Genomic DNA, 17,262 nt, shown 5'->3' on the forward strand with positions numbered 1-17,262 from the left:
TTTGTTTATGGAAGTGACTTAGTGAGTCATTAGCCTGAAAAGCTAGCCATTCATCTGCAGTGCCGTAATTTTATGCTCAAAAGACTTGGTAGGCTACGCCTTAAATGAACATAGCTAAAATACAGGAAATTCGGCACTGCTAGTTTCTTAATTTCTACTGAGTGAGACAAACAAACTGGCTTTACAGCAAATTTCAATTCCTGCCTTTGTTTTCTGGTGCTGCTCTTCCACAAAGAAACCACAGGATATGCTGAGAGAGCAGAAGAAACTCCAGGACCATCCTCTAGGACTTTCCCGTGCCAAATTCTTTGTTCTTGCCTGTGGCATGTGGTCAGTCTCAGTATCGCATCTTCTCCCTCAGCCTTGGCTCACCATCCGTCACTCAGCCCTTGGCCTCTGTCTATGTGCAAGAAACCAGTGCCCTCCAGTGAGAGCCCTCAAGCTCAGGTAGGGCTGGGGAGCGCATCAACTCCACCTCTCCCTCTCACCCACCTGGTTCCGGGACTAGGGGTCCCTGTTACTGCTGCAAACAGAAGTACAGAGCAGCCCCACGGGTGCCTCCTCCTTGATAGTACGGGGTCTGGAAAAGGGGCTGAGATTGGAAGGCTGCAAGGCTGAGGTTCCAGCTGCTCAACCGCACCATCCCAGAGAGCTCACAGACACGTGCTCTGCTCCATCCACGCCTAGAGGAGCACCAGTGGTCAGTGAGGTCTCAGCAGTCAGCAACTTGGACAAGGATGGCCAAATGAAATAACCCTCTTTTGATCTGCACTTTGCAAGCTGCTCTCTGGAAGCCCAGCATGTACCCGCACAAGCTGTTTGGTGCCTGAATCCCTTTTTCTCCTTCCCTTCAACATATGTACTATATTTGCTATTTCCCACATACGACATGCAATGATTTGCTATTTCAGAGTTATTTCAGGATTCTGGAAAAAATTCCTCCTCCCAGCTGGTTTCCACCTCTCTTGTCAGGCTTTCTGCTGCCACTCCTGATTCCCAGGAGCCATTTTACTTTTCTTTCTTGATAAAAACATACTACTTTTATATTTGAGCTACATTCAGTCAACTTGAACATTTATCCCATATTGAATATATTCCACCTCTACTTCTTTTCTCAAGTTCTTCGCTTAAAGGCTAAGTAATTTTTTGAATATGTTTTAACACTTACTTTAGAAGTCTTATTTCACCTTGGTATTTGGTGCTTTTTACTTTGTCCTGTGCTTTCTGATCTGTACGAACTGACTTCTTTGCTGATGTGTCCCTGTAATAATTTTTCATTTGCTATGCGCTTACTCCTACCATCATTCGGAGGTGGTTGTTGACTTAAATAGCTTTGGGAACCTTTCCTTACAATTTTCTCCCTCTGCTTGTTTGGCAAATTCCTGCTAGGTTTTGTAATTTTGATTAAGGGAGACTTCAAGCCTCCTCCACATTCAAATCTCTGAGCACTTAAGTCCAGTTGACTTTACTAACCACTTCCTTTAATTTCTCAAACTTCTCCCTCCTGAAATGACTCTACTTATTTTAAACTTAATCAACTCATGCTCATACAATGCAAGGTAATTTTCTACAATCAGAAGGTCCTTATGCCTTCACAAAACCTAGTCTGAAATAGGTAAGTGCAAATTCTCTTTGCCCTTTTGTGATTGTGACAGAGAAAATGAACAGTGTTTAAGGACTCTGAGCTTTTATGATCATAATGAAGCAATAAGATCTGTAAATACAGTTTTCCTTCACAATAAGCCTTAAATTTGTACGTGCTTCGTCTGACAAACTGTTGTTTTGCAAGTGTACTGAAATAACATATTCTGAAGGTAAAATCTTGGCTTTATGGGAATAAACAGGGAACCGAGTTTAGTAGTGTTAGGACTTTACCCAAGAGTTGTGCAAGTAATATCAAGCGTGGGAGCTCTCAGCCCGCCTTTAGAGAAGCTGGCTGTGTATCACATCCAATATATCAGGAAAAACAGGCTGATAAAAGGCACCTGAGAGCAGACTCATATTTTTGTACTTTTGCATGTGCTCTGCGTATTTTTGCAAAAGTTCTAGGTAACAGTTGGGAGTCCAATGTGGTGAGAAAACATTGACCTAAAAATGAAATGTATTATCCAACAGTAACATCATGTCTTTAACAGGCCCAAATTAAAGCATAGGTGTTATAGTCATGGGCACTGGGGCTCAGACGTTATGTTCACATGAGGAGATGCAGATTTTGCTTTCAGCTTAGCCTGTTTCTGTTGCATCACTCCTGTAACTAAAGATGGATGAAAATTTTAATAAGAACTCATTTGAATTTTTCTTCTTCATATAAAAAGCACAAGCTTCAGCTGTCTTAATTTGTCGCTTCATGATACTCAGTATTCAAGAAGCATTCAGGTGTCTAGCCTGCACTCTGAATGTCCTCGCAAATCTTAAAATTTCAGTGCAACCGTTTACTCTGTAAAATATTCCTACCAGGCATTCTTTACCTTGTTTTGCTCAAGAGTTTCCATCATTTACCCAGAAGAGAGAAGTGTTATAGCATACCACAAGCAACAGACAAAAAAATCCCAAAAACAGATAGGTATGAGGCCATCTTCTCTCTGTGTGCTTGGGGGGTGGTGAGGAGGGGTGTGAGGCAGGAGTGCAGGGGGCTACTGTACAAGCTAGCACAGATAATTTTGAGATAGTTTAAATATCCTTAAAATACGCTTCAGTTCAACCCCGGTGAGTGGGATGTCGCAGAAAGGCCCCCAGAGGCATCAGACCCCGTCTCTGCGGCAGCACAGAGCGGAGAGCAAGGCAAACAGTCCCACCGTGGTGCGACAGCTACAGGGCTATACCAGTCACCCCGCCAGAGACCCCTGGGCTGGCCATCGCAGGGGGCTGGTAACAGACATGTTAACGCCATGTTAACAGTGTCTTTGCACCGAACATTAGAACCTTAAGATTGTTAAGTACCACTAAAAGTCAATGGGTATTAAGTTCCCATTTTCCAGTAAGATGCTTTTTGCAATGCAAAATTGCTTTTAACAATGTTATCCTCAGGCATTTCAGATTCTGTGTATTATTACAAGTCAAACTTAAAAGCTAGACTCGAACTCATGCTTTGCTTAGGCTCTTGTGAAATCTTCCCCAGAAGAAACTAGCCACAGTGTGAGAATTATGTGACGAATACCTACAAATAAAGATGACACACGTGAAAGTCCTAATTAGTCGGCCCAAGGAGCAAGTTCTTAATATGTTCACCAGTTTTACATGAAGCACATAAAATATGTTTTTATTTTATTTCCACAGTTCCTACAGAGAGATGAGCACAGGGCCTGAGCCACCTGAAGGAGCAGACCCACACTCGGCTCAGCTGGTTTTCAGATCCCAGGCATTCCTGTTTGCCCATCCGCTCTATACCATGAAGCCTGCTCTTCTTTGCCACCCATCTTATATCTGAGAATAACAACTACACACAAGATGGGAAACAAGAGCAGGAGGAGCAAATCAGCGTGAACCACCTATTGTAATAAAGCATGCGGCTTTTCTTCTTCTCTAGTATTTACTAGAGAATAGATATCAGGTTTCTGACTGACCAAACCAACTGCAGCAGGCTTTGTAAATGAATAAAGCTTTAAAAGATTGTTTAAATCCAGGTTTCTCATGATCCATCCTGGTAAAGAATTAATCAGTTCAACATGTGAGGGGGTGGGTCGGTCACTGTTGAGTTGATGTCTGAATCCTGTACTGACAAAATAGTCTGTTTGTTTTTCTTTCAAAGAACAAAACTTTGTTGTTTCCTGAAGGACCACAATTCGTAATTCTTCCTGAAAAGAAAAAAAAAAAAAATCTATATTTTTTTTTTTTTCTGAGCATGTATTTCTTTTACTTGTGTAGTAAGCTGTTAACATAGTACATAATAAATTGTCATCTTTCTGAAACCTGCCCTCAAAAATGTAGAAGCTTAAGCCAGCTATCAATGTTGTCAATAATTATGTTTTACAATTTCATGGTTGTCTTGTAAGAATTCCAGATAAGTTAAACTACAAGAATGACTAATTGCTATGGCAAAGTGTTACGGACATTAACAAATAATTTGTCATTGTAATGAATTACACCCTTGTATTACAGCTAATTATTAATGCTTGCTTAACTTTGGGGGGAGGGGGGCGGTATTTATTTGATTACTGATTATAATTTTCTAATTACTGCTGGCAGCCAAATATTTTTCTTCCATTTCTCAAATAACAGTTATTAGGTTAAAATGTGTCTGGGCAAATCTCCTATATGCTTGCACAGTTCTGCAAATGGAGATCAGCACAGTGTAAAAGCAGGGGCTCAAGCTGGGACACTCTGTTCTTTCTCACCGTGCTAATGCACATTTTTCTGAATGCATTTCTCTGTCTCTCTTCTCTTACATTCTCTACAGCATCCACTCGTATGTTATGAGGAGATTTCTTCTGGGAAGGAAACTCAGAGAGAAAGTATGAATTTCTTTTAGCTGGTGGCAGTCAAGAAGATTCACAATGAGACTGTGCAAATGCTGTTTATGGCCACTGCCTGTAATACAAACCACACAGGTATTGGGAGCACCTCCGTCAAGAGCTGCTGTTCAGAAACCAGTACGCAGCCAGACCAAAGACAGCAATGTATCATCCACAGGAAGAGGAACTATTGTTGGATTAAGGAGAATTTTGGAGAGGCAAGCCTTTTACATGATCTTTTATTAGCATCAAAAGTGATTTCGAGAGAGACTGCAAATTGCTTGCCTTCTTACATGTTGGTTAATAGGCTAACCTCCTAACAAACCTCCAAGTAAATGTGTCACAGCACTACTCTTTCCATATCGATTTATAACAAATACCTCACTCTACTGTCAGAATCCTCAACTATTTTTCAGGCTTAATGTACTGTCCAAACATTTCCAGTGGCATTTTGTTCATACGTATGCACCACATTGCTTTGCCACATCAGCTTTCCATCCATACATTTCATTCTTGCTCTCAGATACCAGCTTCAGTATCTTTTGATAGACCACTATTTCACTTCTGTCACACAGCCCCTACTGCCCTGGGAGGCACTCAAGCTCCCCTCATTTATAAAAACATTTCCCCAGAGCAGGGAAAGCTAGAGCCGACTTTTGTGTGGTGTAACCATGTGCTACCTGTGAGAAAGCTACAATGGAAAAGAACTGGACGAAAGTGGACAAAAGTGAATCTCATGTCATAAATATAATCCCAAATTTTGCCAGTTTTGCTCTAGCGATGTTGCCATTAGTAAAAGTCCTACATTTACAATATTATTCTTTATTTAATAAAGCAACCCTTGTTTGAAGACATTTACAGGAATCACCTCTGCTACTTCCACTAACGCACTGGTGAAGTTCATACACTCCTTTTAGTCCTCAGAGGTATCAATTCTTATACGGCTTTTTGTCTTCCGAGTGTGGGGAAACCCTTTTGTCATTTTATTAAGTAGCTGAACAATACATGAAACATATCCTTGTAATCCTTCATGCGCTTATTCTTTGGCGCACTGGTCCTTCACTTGGGCAGCTGAATGACCTCAAACGCAACAGCGGTACCACTGAGGAGTCCAACAAATCAATACTTACCCAAGTCAGTAAAAGGAGGACCCTGTTCTGAGTTCTTGCATAAAATTTTTACTCCTACATTTCAAAAAGTAATAATTAAAACTACTGTCCACGGACTTCCATGTACTTCGTGAAGCTCAATGTAAACTTAAATGATGGTCTGACTTGATGCAGTGAACGGCAAACTGCCACAGCGGAGGGCAGGTCCATGGGCCACCGCGCTGGGTCAGTAACTCTGGCAGAGGAGTAGGGCAGGCAGCCAAGGGCGACCTCTTCCATCTCCCTCATGAGAAACGTTGGAGCCTGTACATCTGAGTGCTTAGTGACCTCTTCCCTGCCCGCTTCAGAGATGACAGCCACTAACTGAGGCTTGAAGCTGAATTATTTGCTGAATTTTGGAATGTGATTTAATTACAACTAGAACCAATGCCAGCTATGTAGATTTCTGAGTTATTAAATTCCTCCAGTAGATGAGCAGACTCCCTTGCTTAGCTCCTAGACACTCTTTTGGTGGTTTTGATGTCTGTATTAAATTACAGGACCTTTTCCCATTTTAGAAATGTTCAGATGTGAGCTTAAGGACAATTTATTGGGTTGGAAAAACAAAGGTTAATTTAATGGTGGTATTATTAATCAAAGAATTAGCTGCCGTCTCTAGCTTTACCTTGAGTACCAGAGTCCTGGAAACTAAATTTGTAATGATAATAAATAAAAAAAACCAAGAACAATCTGAGTGTTAAAGAAATGTGGCAAACTTTGAACAGAGCCAGAAGGAAGGGAAGATAAAAAGTGTAAAATAATCTTAGCCAGAAGAAACTTAGAAACTCTAAAAATACAGCCTGCTGTCTCTTCCCGTATACCTTCAGCAGTAGCCAGCTACCAGCGAGTCAGTATGTGTCTGTGAACACATATAAAGATAGCTGATATCCCAAGGCATCTGAAATAGCTGTCTCCAAACTCGGAACTAGTCCAGAGGATCCAGTAGGGACCCTGGCAGTAAGAGATAACCGTGACGGGGAGGAAAAGGCTGTAATTCAGCTATATTTTCATGCACCCTCTACCATTTTTCCCGAGAAGATGACCGTCATCCACCAACTACCAACTCTTCAGGCTACTCAGACACACGCACCGAAAACTGACTACAGCAGCTGCGATTAACCTTTCCTCTTCAGCAAGCGCTTGTAGAATAAAAGGCAGGTTTTAAGAGGCTGATCCTGAAATCTGCATGGCATTTGAAAGCACATAAGTATTAACGGGTGTGTGGGGCTGTAATGGTGCTTCCTGAGGTGCCTCCTACATAACCGTGCTCAAGAACTGACAACCAGCTCCTTGCTAAAAGCCATCTTCTGATGACCAACATATCCGAGTGAAATTAAACTCTTAGGATACGCCATTTGTAACGCTTACAGAACCGAGAAAGCATTACGAAAACATGCAGAAAATGAACACCGTCTGATTTGCCTCAACTGGGCCTCCATCTGCAGCTGAGCGACGGGAGCGTAACACACCACCCTTCTCCTCCTGATCCACTTCACACTCTGACGCAGGTCCCGTGCGAAAGCTTAGGCACCCAGCGCTTCGGTGGATTGCAGGGTTTCATTAGGATATCTGTCCATGAAGATGTTCCCGTCGATCAGGAGGAGAAGACCCACCAGGCAAAAGGCCAGGAGCTTTTGCAGCACTTTGGACCAAAGGAGGCCCCCCAGTTAAGGCTCGACTCCAGCCTAGCAGGAGGCAGAGCCTGCTTGAGGCAGGACCCCGTCAAAACAAAGGGGGTTTCCTTCCAGTTTTAATTGAGTTCTGAGATTAGCCCACAGTTTATGTAGCTTGCTGCAGCCTGGGCATCTGTGAAGCGTCAGACCACAGTTGGCTGTGGGTCTCCTCATCTGACAGGAAGGTGTGAAAGGGGATTTTGTAAGAAACATGTAGTGGAATTTCTGTTATTTATGGCTTTTTCCTGTTAAAAGTCATGGGGTTTTGTAAGTATTTAGCGAATTGATTTTTTTCCTACCCTCTTATCCCTCCTCATTTTAATCTTCTCAACAGAAACGCTGAGAGGGAGGGGATGGCCTGTGGGGAAAGTGGGTAAAATCAGAAACACATTCAACATAAAAGAGTTTGCAAGAAATCTTAGGGATTATTTTTTTCCTGGGGGAAAATATTTCTTTAAATTCATCCCTAGTTTTACAGGGGAAGGGGGCTTGGTTATGTCAGGTTGGCCCAGAAATTTACTTTCATCGAAGCTTATATTGAACTAAGCTGTTTAATGTTTCTCTTTACCCTGATCTTTTCCCTAAAGGGGACCAGATTGCTACTGCGTTTTAACTCTGCCAAGTAGGTTTTCATACAATTTTCACCAAATTTCTTCCTCATTTCCTACAAGTTCAGATACTGCCACGCTACAGGTTTTTCTTTATAAGAAAAGCTGCAAAATCTCACAAAAGACATCTTTGTGCCAGCTTCACTGTCAAACTGGTCTTTTATGACCGAGATCTCAAAACTTCAAGTAGAGAATAAAAATTAACATATTCAGCTCCTGTTAAATAATTACAACAAGAATAACAAATATACATATCAATTTTATTATCTCCATAACATATAAGAATGAAACAGAGTTGCCTCATCAAGTTAGGTGTTAAACATTTAAGGATGTGCTATTCTTTGGAAATACTCCAGTAAGTTAAAGAAATCACGTTTTCAAAGTGCAAGATAACTTAACCATTGGCTAATATTACTAGTAACGTGTCACAGAAAAACTGTTTGGCAGGAATTAATACAGGTATCTTTGTTACCAATGGATTTTTTTTTTCTAAAAGAGAACTGTTCACCATTTTAATTGAAAAATTGTGTCAACTCCTTTTCCATGAAGCACAACGTATTTAAAAGCTCCAATACAACCCAGCAAATGATGATGGCTGCATGTTTACCGTGAAGGATGGCATATTGGCTGTGAATTTTGCAATGTTCATGTCCCCTTGAATATTGTCAAGTTAGAGGCCAAGCCTCTCTTCAACGTCAGCCTCTCCTTCTTAGCATAATAGGAGAACCCTTTTCATCCGATATGGGCAAGTTCCTAAATCCCTACTGCTTTCTGCTGGATGCAGCTCCACTGGCTGTGACCTGGAGAAAATTATGCTATTCGGGCAGAGTGAGGGTGGCAGGATGTGGCCCTCAGAACCACAACAACCCTGAAGGCAGGGAAATATTCAGGAAAAGCCTCTTCTTCTGAGATTCTCACCTTGATGTTCCTTACCAGGTTTGTCCTGCTGTCTCTCACTCTTAAAAAGAAAAGGAAAGGGAAGAGCTGTTCGTGTGATGGTTTGGACGAAAGCAGTTAAAAAATTGAACAGGAAAAGGAAAATATATGAGAAAGAGAGACTTTACACTAAGGACAGTGTAAAAGCAGCTGGTAGTATGACCTAAAGCCTCTCCATAGTTGGGATATCATTTAGGAAATTACATCTTTTTTCCACAGCCAAGAGAAATGTCAGCCTTTGGTCTTATCTAAGTACCTTACTTTGGGGTATTTGTAATTTTTCCCCATCCTCCTGAGCTCCTCTGAGGAAAGGAAAGTGTTGTAGCAATTGATGCTCAGCATAAATGACCTCTAGGCTTTGGTGAATTTGCCTCAAGAGCACACGCATACACTTCTTTCTTTGAATTTCATTGTCATCTTAGCATAAACAGCAGGAGGTGTCTCACAGAAAGAGGCCTCCTTTTCCTGGATGTCTAAAGGCAAATATGTATTTAGGATTTATTTGTATTACAATAACACGAGGAGATCACAATAGTACTTTTTTCCAGGTGCTCTTTACACAAAAAACAGAAGTCCTTGCCTCTGAAAGTTTACAACCTAACTATGGGAGGCAAAGCAGGAATTACTGCCCCTGTTCTTGTAAAGATGGCATTAAGACACTAAGAAATAAAAGAATGACTCCGGAAATCACAGGAGGAGTCCGTAATCTAAATTTGCCATGCTTTATTGCTTGGGTAGAGTGACGCAAGTTTTCCTTGCCTCCTGTTCTGATCTATCGGGTTTGTTCTGATGCTGCGACAAACAGGGCCCCGCGGATGGTGTGTAGGGCAGGCACAGCAGCCAGGAGCACACCACTGCCTGATCATGGACACTCCAGGTCACCTCACAGCTCTCCCACCCCAATGCCTCCTCCTCGAGGTGAGCCGGGGCTGTTTGCTTTAGAAAACAGTGTAAGAGGCCCCTTGAAATGATCCATTTCTGCAAAAAGGAAGTTTTCTTCCTTGCTCCCAACTCTTAGAGATTTCCTCATCCTCCGAAACTTGAAGTTTTAGGCCTCTTGGGAACCTTTTATTACCACTATTAGCTTTACTTTGGATGATCTCATCATTCATGTAAAATTCAATTCCTACATGATGAATATATACTAATGAAGGGGTCAAATAAACTCAGAGGGATTAACTCTCTCTGGTCTCCTTTGGGAAAATGAAAGCATATATTTTTTTACTTTTGGCCTGTTTTCCAGACCAATAACTTTCTGCATTTATTGAGTCTTCTGAGGATTTTCTTCCAGCTTTCAGAAAGTTAGCTGAACCTTCCCTTCCCCTATGGATATCCTGTCTTTTGCTTCAGTCACTTGCACAGTACATTTTTGTAAACTATTATCGATTGCCACTAAAGTCCTCAACATTTTTTAAAGCACTATTAAAATTTTATCTTGTAGAGCGCTTATTTCTTGGTGTTGTGGTTTAACCCGGCAGGCAGCCAAACACCAAACAGCCGCTTGCTCACTCCCCACCCCCACCCCCCACAGTGGGATGGGGGAGAGAATTGGGAGGAAAAAAAAAGTAAAATTCGTGGATTGAGATAAAGACAGTTTAATAGAACAGAAAAGAAAGGAGAAATGGTGATAATAATAATAATATAAGAATAATGATAGAATATACAAAATGAGTGATGCACAATGCAATTGCTCGCCACCTGCCGAGCAATGCCCAAACAACGATCGCTACTTCCTGGACCACGTCTCTTATTTATACACTGAGCATGACAACATATGGTATGGAATACCCCATTGGCCTGTCCTGGCTATGCTCCCTCCCCGCTTCTTGTGCACCTGGCAGAGCACAAGAAGCTGAAAAGTCCTTGACTAGTAGACTACTTAGCAACAACTAAAAACATCAACATCATTCTCATACTAAATCCAAAACACAGCACTAGGGAGAAATTTAACTCTATCCCAGCCAAAACCAGGACAGTTGGGAAGAGAAGGGACACTTGTGTCCCTTCATGCATCTTGCTCTTGGGAGACAGCAAAGGTGAATTACCCCTGACTCTACCCAGCAGAGCTGAAGGGCATCAGCAAGAGTCAACATTTCCACAAAAACTCTCATCCATGCACACAGAAACAGGTTTGCCAACACCTTTCCTTTCCCACCCCGCTCCTTAAATGCAGGTATTACCTTTGCTAATATCCAGCTTCATGATACTAACTCATTTTGATAGTTTTCCTGAAGAAATATACAGTTGGACTAGCAAGTTCATGCCTATGTTCTGCCAAAATCCTGGGAAAGTGTTTATCCCTTGTTGGCTGCAGGAGCCTCTTACAGTTTTACTTCTGCCTCCAGTATCCATTGCCAGATGTATTCCTGCTATCAGTCTTGTCTTTACCTCTATATGCAGCCTCACTTCTTCTACCAAAAAGGAGTTAGAGTATTTATTTCAGTTTTGAGTAATACCTGACTATTCTGAATCTGTATCCACTTCACCTTCTCTTTCACTATTTTCCTAAAAAATATGCAACTGAAGAACTTCATGCTTTTTTTTAGTGTTCTTTCTGAGTTATGAGTCAGCTTGACTTAGCAATTCTCACTTCAGCACTACGATTTTTCACTTATAACACACAGCTCTCTTCACCCACCACAAAATTTTTCTATTTCTTAGACACTGCCTGCCTGCCTAGGCCCAATATCGTTATGGTAGGTAGTTATATGTTTACATCCAGTGCTTCTTTTTGAAAATCTTTCCACGAAACTTCTGATACAAACTCTTAATGATACAAACAGCTTTGTGAGCCTCCTCTGCATTCAAGCCTTATATTCGCCAGTCCAGTCTCACGAAAATGATCTGCCTTATTTTATCAAAGTTAAGCTTTTCAATTTATTAGTCTTGGTTGTCTTATTTGTGTTTGTCTAGCCACTTAACTCAAACAGGATTAGTTCATGTTCGCTTGGTCCAAGGTTATTTTCTATAATGTCATTTCTTCTACAACATCATTCACTGCTTACCTAAATCAAGTCTAATGAAATACTGCCGCTTGTTGTTTCAGTGATTATTTAGTGAAAAGCTGTTGGTTATTACACCTTTGAACATGTTAGCCATGTTAGTAGCATATTTTTTTTCTCCATTTTGTTAACTTACATGTTAAGGTCACCAAAATTACATTGTCCATGCTCAGATTTGACTCTGGGGTCTACAACTAACTTACAGTACCCTCCCAGTAGAACTTTTCTTGCAAGCCATCCCAAAATGGACTGTGACTTAAACAGTTTCTTTTTTAGCCACTCTTATCTCCTTTTTCCAGACAACACACAGCAAAGTGGCTATATAATGACTACTTAATGTCAAGTTTCCTGTTGCAAAGTAGTTGACTAGGGATTTTGTATAAAAATGATATGGTGATTTGTGGAGTTTGTTTCTTTGCTGAGAGGCGGACAATGATATATTTGATTTTCTCCTTAGCCAGATTAAAAACAGATAAAAAGATTTCTGCTCATGCCCTCAAAAATATACATTTGGGTGGAAGCCAAGACGAGAAAGTATGATCTGCATAGATGAATCAGTCTTAATAATTTATTAGTCTAAGAAGAGGGCTTATAGCTGAAATCTTTGTGCATTTTTAACATTTGGTGCTAACGCTCCATATAAGATAACTATAAACTATACATAAGATTGCCAAAGCAATTAATAATTGTAGAATAATACGTATATATATATATGTAAATTCAATAATATCAGTGGTAATCCAGTGGAAGTTCACCCTTTGGGAAACAAATATTTTCCAAATAGAATTGAAATACTTTATTTTTCAGATACTATTTTACAGTAAGTCTTCCTGCATAAATTTTGTGCTCCAATAAAAATTGTGTTCAGGGGAAAAAACGAAAGAACATTTACATTTGCATTTATGCTAAAAATGCAGCCATCACTGATCACAGAGGGAATGCATAAATCTTGATTTTAATTACCAAAGTAAAACAAAGCAACCCTTATTTCAATTGTAACTGTGCTACTTTGAAAGCTGCAGCTGACTGATATCTTACTACTCTCCTCTATCGGAAGCTGAACATTTCCACAATAACACACAATTGAGCTTACTTTCCTTGAAAGTCATAAGCAGTGCGAGTGTATAATGTAGGTCTCAGTATAATAGTTGTGTTGTTTATTTTAACCCCCAGAGAGCTCTGTTCAATTCCATCTCTCAGGTGCCTTTCTCTGAATCCCTGAAAAGAAAAATAAATATGACTTTCTGTGTTCCAAAGGCACTTATGTTACATCATGTGTCTGTATAATTAACTTTTTTTCATAAAGATGCTTTTTTTCCCAAAGGCCTGTTTCCTCTCGATGTTTAAGAGAGTGGCACCCAGCTGGGCAGTTGCAGTGAACGGTCGTAGGGTCTTTCAGCACTCCCATTAAGACCTGCCTTTTTGAGTGTTTTATAATGTGGCCATTTTTATTCACATCAGGCTAAATCTTGGCAAGTGGGTCCCCAGCTTAGGAGTAAATTGTTTGTACAGAACAGAATTGATCTAGTAGTTTCTCAGTGAGAACGATGCCAAAAATCACAGCTCCCGAGGTCGATTTCTACCTCGCAGGAGAGCCAGAGCATAGCTAGGCATTACTTAAACCTTAGTTGGGGTCACCTATGCCCTCAATCCCTTTCATGTCTGTCCTGTCCTCCTGGTCATCTCTGTCTTTCCTCTTTCTGCAGGAGCTTAAGTGAGAACCATTTCATTCCTTATCAGACTGTTTGGAGAACATATACGTTATTCTAAACCAACATTTCGCCGTTTTGTCAGGAACAAGAGTGACCCCAAGGATTATCTACAAGGTTCATCCTGAAGTCAGATTCAAGACTAGATTGACAAGTGGTGCAGCTGAAGACGTGGGACTCTATAGGAGTGGCTCTGGAGAGGACACAGAGTTCATCCCCAGGCAGGCTGGCCTCTGCCACCAGCCCACCGCTTGGGCGTGGGGCAGGGGAGCACCCCAGGCTCACAACCCCTCCAGAAATCTCCCGCAACAGGCTGCACACCACCGGCAAAGTAGGTGATCAGATGTGACATAAATCCTGCTGCATGGCTTTGCCCGGATGACATTTACTCAGTGTAATATCAGCTTGCTGTTTCCAGATAGGCTAGATTATATTTTTAAGATGAATGCATTTTGATTTCAACAGTTCTTTTAAATTATGATTTGAAGCCTCTCAAAGTGGGAATTACACTGTCTTCTCTTCAAAACGTATTGATTGCATTTCAAATACATTGTACTCTATTAAAAAAAGAAAGTAATAGCCTACTATTGCAGTACTTCTTCCCACTGATGTTTTTAGCAACACAAGCAACATACACTGTTGGGGTCTGGGGGCTTTCATTGTTGGTTTTTTCCTTCTTAATTATGAGGCCCACTTCCATTTCAACTGAAACAGAGATTATTTTCTGAGTACTAACTAAAACCTAAGGTATTGCTTGATCCTATTAGTGGGGTCATCTTTTTATTATCTGTGGTTCATCATGGAAATTTCAGGGGCTCTCTAGTGTCCCGTTAGCCATGTCCAGAAATGGAAGCAGCCCCAGTAGTGCATATCTAACACGAAATTGTCTTAAGCAGCTAAGACGGTATGTTGCTCTGTATTTGATTAAGTTGTTCTTTTGCTACCTTAATTGTAAGTGACTTTGACAGTTTTATTTTCCCAGTTCAACAGTGTTAGCAGACAGATAAAGTTTGTATATTCCCTGTGTATCCCACTATGTGAAGCTTAATGCGTTCTGTGAATTGGTATATAAAATCAATTTTTTTTTTAAATGCAATCAATGGCTTACAATTACTTCCTCTACTTTAATGCTTTTAACCTTTGCCCTTTGGAAATCTTTGTATTACATGGCACTGTATCCTCAACTAAGTAAATGGAATTCTGTATCATTTTATGCCACTTCTGTCTGCACAAATATTGTGTCTTATACAAAGAAGTAGCATAAGGAAAACTGTAGTATTTTTCTTCCTATTTTCCTGTTTGATGCAAACTTTAAAAAATGTTTTTGATCAGTGGTGCTGTTCACTGAGAAACTAAATCTTCCATGTTTACTAACTGCAGGTAAGTACCAAACAGAGGCAAGTGTGGTAGAACTTCATTTCAAATATTACAGTATAGATCGTAACTATCGACAACATCCCAAAGAGTGCAACAGCTACATAGGGCAAATACCAGCTAGGTCATCTTGTTCATAGCTGTGACGGTTTAAAATTAATCCCAACAGTGTGTACACAATTTTTTGTTAAATTTAGTTTTAAATTACCAAAGCATTTAAGCTTTTGCAGTTTGCTATGAAAAGTGTTCTGCAGAAGATTTTAGAATGTGACTTCCGGAGGCTTTAATCTTTCTTCACTTTACTTGCCCTGTCCTAGCCAACAACTATTTCAGGGCTGACCTCAGACATGGTCCTCCCTTTGCCGGATCTATTTGCATGCTAGACACAAAAAAGATGAGATATGCTGGGGTGCAGACACACACCCAGCATCTGCTGCCAAGGCAACAAGAACAGGATGCATTTTCCAATGTTTCAGATAAAGAAGGGATGACGTTTCAGTCCTGCCAACACCCACTATTTCCCTCAGGAGAGACCAGCGTTGCCAGCAGATCTAGAAGTCATCTACGATAAACACGTTGCACTTGGCTTACCTTGAGTTTGTCTGAATAAGGCAAGTACAAAGTGTGACTTTCAACAACGCAGTTTAGAAACTGGAATCTAGGGCACTTCCTTCCACCCTTATATATATCAACATCAAGACAGCCCCCGTGCCTTCCTCCTGCACCGTGACCTGAGGAGGCATAATCTGATCCATAGGGTATGTGTCTTCTGTGTAACACTGGCACACGTCTTTGGCCATTTGTGATATTATTTAATTTCAACTCTTCAGTCAGGTTTGTACACTTGCGCAAACGTTATGCTGAAAGGCAACAGTCTAAATAGCAGGTGGCTACTCACAACCTTTGCACAAAACTATTTGCATGAAAACCTAGAAAAGGACAAATGAATCTGCAGCTGTGGATAGATACATGAGAAAAAATGGGGCTTACTTGTGCTTGAATGAAGTGGGCTGAAAAGTTTCACTCCACAGCAAACAACTGTGTTGTGTGATGCTGGGCATGGGAAACTCCTGCCTTTACCTTCCTGCAGGACTCCACATCCCAGCAGAGGAATAGCTGGGAATGTTCTCGGGAACACCACAGCACAGGAAAGAATCTGTTAATTGTCTTTTGGAAGTCTTTCTCGTACACAGGAAGGGAGTGCCGTGTCCATTTAGAAAGAAATGTATGCGCCTGGAGCACAACACTTTCTGTGAGAAGTCATAGCAGTCTGGCATTGCGGGAAGCCTTATGCAGCCAGTTCATACGGCATCAGATACCAGCTTTGTCAGCCTTTCAGATACCCTCACAATTCATCAGAAAACAAGTAGGAAATCCATTCTGTGTACCTCCCTAAATGTACATTAAGTATACGCGTACTGGAGGAGCTCAAAGCCCTCTCAGCCAAAGGTGCTGCAGCATGCAAGGGGAGAGGGTGCACGCTGGCACTCTCACCCCAGACGGGAGACCTGAGTGCGGTGAGATGCTCTGTCTTGCAGCCTTCCGTCATCTCCTGTGTGCCTAAAGAAGTAATAGTGATGAAGACAAAAACTTTCACACTAGGCTACAGAGTCAGACTCAAAATGGCATTAGAAACTGAAATGGTTGAATACGCACATGGTGTATTAGGGGACAGGCTGCCTGTTGTCACCGCAGGTGATCAAATCTCTAATGATGAACCAGAATTAGATTGTCTCACCCTCCCTAAAACCAGTGATATAAATCAGGTATAACATTCACCATAAATATTATTTGCGCATTTATAGATATCAGGCAAGAATGTTATTTATTATTATTAGGCAGACTACTATTTTGATGAAGACAATTAGAATTTTTTTCATTTTCCCTAAACCTGATTTAGCTGCTTAAGTAACAATAGTTAATGCGTCGTGGAGGTACCATTTGATTATTTTTTTTAGTAACCCATGTCATATGGAAAATTTTAGTGGTTTTGGAAAGACTGAGGCAATGCTATAGGAAATATTTCTAAAAGCAAGGTAAGTTCAAAAAGTTGTTTCCAGAATGTAAGTTATAGTTATTTGTGATAAAAAGTTTTCAGTGATTCTCTGTCCCTGAATAGTTTGTAAAAAGGATATATCGTTTTACATAACTGTAGTCACTGTAAGGTGATTTTTAGAAAGTTTGTTTGTTTAAATGAAATTATAGTTCTAGGCAATTTTTAAGAGGCTGTGAAATAGAAATTCCTGGCACTTCATGCTTATTCTGTTACATTTTAAATCTACGGAACTATCCAAACAGTCTGCATAAATGTATTAAGTTTGGGAAGATAATTGGATTTACTGGAAATACAATTATGTATCT

This window comes from Calonectris borealis, chromosome 3 (assembly GCF_964195595.1).
Source record: "Calonectris borealis chromosome 3, bCalBor7.hap1.2, whole genome shotgun sequence".
NCBI classification, from domain to species: Eukaryota; Metazoa; Chordata; class Aves; order Procellariiformes; family Procellariidae; genus Calonectris; species Calonectris borealis.